This window comes from Colobus angolensis, unplaced genomic scaffold, assembly GCF_000951035.1.
Source record: "Colobus angolensis palliatus isolate OR3802 unplaced genomic scaffold, Cang.pa_1.0 Scaffold104, whole genome shotgun sequence".
Classification (NCBI taxonomy): Eukaryota; Metazoa; Chordata; class Mammalia; order Primates; family Cercopithecidae; genus Colobus; species Colobus angolensis.
In genome coordinates this window covers 3,646,524-3,649,985 of record NW_012111364.1, presented here as the reverse complement: position 1 = coordinate 3,649,985, position 3,462 = coordinate 3,646,524, and positions in this window count along the sequence as shown.

Sequence of the window (3,462 nt, the reverse complement as noted above, 5' to 3'; positions counted from 1 at the left end):
AAAAAAATTTTAGTAGAGATGAGGTCTCATTATATTGGTCAGGCTGGTCTCAAACTCCTGGACTCAAGTTATCCTTCTGCCTCAGCCTCCCAAAGCACTAGGTTTACAGGTATGAGCCACCACGCCTCACTGCCTACCTAGAATCTTAAATTTCTTCAATTAAATATTTTCCCTAACTTTTTGACTCAGATGCTGTATTAGTCTGGGTGCTTCAGAGAAACAGAACCAATAGCACATGTGTGTGTGTGTGTGTGTGTGTGTGTGTGTATATATTTATTCTACCTAACTAGAAATTTATTTATATTTAATTAGTATTTGTTTGGCTTATATGACTGTAGAGGCTGCTAAATCCAAAATTTGCAGGGCAGGCCAGCCGTCTGGAAACCCAGGGAAGGGTTATTACAGTACAAGTCCAAACAGTGTTTGAGGCGGTTGCTTCTTTCTTGTGGGACTCGTTTGTTTTCCCTTAAAGCCTTCAACTAATTAGATGATACCCACTACATTATGGAGCATAATCAGCTTTGCTCAAAATCTACTGGTTTAAATGTTAATCTCATTTAAAAAAAAAACTTCACAGCAATATCTATACTGGTATTTGGCCAAATATCCGAGTATTGTGGCCTAGCCAAGTTAACCATCGGAGTTGGCAATTATAAAACTACTCCTTTAGTCTCTGAGGTTAGATATTCAAGTTAGATTCTATGAAGAAATAATATATCAACACTATAAAGGGAATGGAGAAATTTTCCATGGGTTCTGCGGCAGATAATATGAGTTGCCTGCTTAATAGAGTTGCTAGATTTAGCAAATAAAAATACAAGATGAGCTGGGCGCGGTGGCTCACACCTGTAATCCCAGCACTTTGGGAGGCCTAGGCAGGCGGATCACCTGAGGTTGGGAATTCACAACTAGCCTGACCAACATGGAGAAAGCCCCTCTCTACTAAAAATACAAAATTAGCTGGGTGTGGTGGTGCATGTCTGTGATCCCAGCTACTCAGGAGGCTGAGGCAGGAGAATCACTTGAACCCGGGAGGTGGAGCTTGTGGTAAGACGAGATCGCGCCATTGCACTCCAGCCTGGGCAACAAGAGTGAAACTCTGTCTCAAAAAAGCAAAAACAAAAACAAAAATAAACACGATGCTTAGCTAAATTTGAATTTCAGATAAACAATAAATATTTTGGTATAACTATGTCTCACATGTTGTATGGGGTATATTTACATTAAAAATTTTACCTGTTTATGTGAAATTCAAATTTAGCTGCATGTCCTATATTATATCTGGAAAACTTACCCCTTTGTATTTAGTACCAAATTTTTTTTGGAGATGGGTGCATCTTGCCCAATCTAAATTAGTGTCCCAGCCCCCAGTTAGGTTGGTGGTTGGACACGTAGTTGTGGCCAATGAAATATAATTAGAAGTCAAATGATTGACTTTCATTTTCACTTTTTGATCTTTGCGCTTTCTTACTTCTTTATGTAAAAAAGCAAATATGGTATGTGGAGGAGGTAAAGCCATTTTGTGACCTGGAAGATGAGGGGCACATTTTAAAAATGGCAGAAAGAAAGAGACAGAGCCTGGCTTCATGATGAGACCTTGAATTGATTCACCAGCCCTGGATTGCCTGCTTTAAAAATTTCCTGTTATGTGAAACATAAACCTTTATTTGCTTAGGCCACTGTAGTTATGTTTCTTTTACATGAAACTGCACAGAAAACTAAAAATTGTAATTTCCATGAGTCTTTTGCAGTCAAATTCAGAAAAAACCTTAGTTTACTTCTGGAAGATATAGCTTCTTTTCCAATCTTCTAGTCTATGAAAACAACCTTTTCTACTTTCTCATTCCTGAGTGAATTGGGGTGTAAAATTGTCTCTACAGCCAATCTGAGGAAATGATAGATTTTTTTCCTTCTGCATTTTATGTACTTGTGCTCATAAATATGTGCTGCAGCAAGAGTTAATTTTGTCAACTACCGAAATAAGAGAATGGTTTGCATTTTATAATAACCTTGGAAGCTAAAAAGGGGTTCCCTTTGGATATTCCCTAAACAATGTCTTTACATTCTGTTCCAAACTGTGTTGCTCTTTATCAGAACAAGTTAATAATTTAAGAAACAAGAAAATAATCAGCTACTTTTCCAAGAGATATAGTGTAAAAGTAGACATGGTCTAATTCAGTGGGATTTAGCAGTCCATGAGGATGTTCTTGGAATATAAGGGGAAAAAGGGCATTTTTAATTAGTTCTAGTAAATCAAGTAATAGCTACAAGTAAATTAAGTACTCGAGTAATACAAGTAAACGTGGAAAAAACAAATACAGGACTTTTTGTATCTGAAAAAATAATGCAGCTCTCTCATGAGAGCCGATGCAGTTTAGATTTATCAGGCACAAAATAAATTTAGTATACTTTCAAAGGTACATTAAGAATCACAATATCTTTTGAAGTCTTTACTGTTCACATATCCCTTCAAAGGAATTTGTGAATTGCAAGAGCCGTTTGTGTAATAAAGGATTATATCTGGTCCATTGAGAACACTGTACAGGTAGAGGACATAGTGCTTGATTTTTATATTACTGAATAAAGAAAACTGGAAATCACTTACATCTTTTGGTTACAACCGAGCCATTCAACCTTTCTGAACCTTAATTTATCAGCACAAAAAATAACAATGATTATAAACATCAATTCCTAAAGAGTGTTGAAATGAATAACATGAAAGAATTAATACTTTGAGAAAAAAATCTTCTATCATTTGTTTCATGATTGCTTTTCAGGATACAAAAACATTTCTTTAGTGAATAAACCCATATTTGACAATAGTAAGTATATGAGTTCCATCACTGAAAGGAAATGTATGAAAAGAAGAATGTTTTAAAAATAATGTTTTTAAAGATAATGTATACTGACCATTATTTTACTTATAAATTACCCCATTATTATGTACAGCTTATAAAATTTTAGAAAACCCACCAGGCGCAGTGGCTCACGCCTGTAATCCCAGCACTTTGGGAGGCCGAGGTGGGTGGATCACGAGGTCAGGAGATTGAGACCATCCTGGTTGACATGCCACCACACCCGGCTAATTTTTTTTATTTTTAGTAGACGGGGTTTCACCATGTTAGACAGGATGGTCTCGATGTCCTCACCTTGTGATCCGCCTGCCTCAGTCTCCAAAAGTGCTGTGATTATAGGCATGAGCCATGCTCCTGGCCAACTAGAATATATTTTTATACTATTTATACTACAAATATATTTTAGTATATAGTAAAAAATGTGTTTTTAGGGTTGGGAGTGGTGGCTCACGCCTGTAATCCCAGCACTTTGGGAGGCCGAGGCGGGTGGATCACAAGTTCAGGAGATGGAGACCATCCTGGCTAACATGGTGAAACCCCGTCTCTACTAAAAATACAAAAAAAATTAGCCAAGCGTGGTGGCGGGCACCTGTAGTCCCAGCTACTA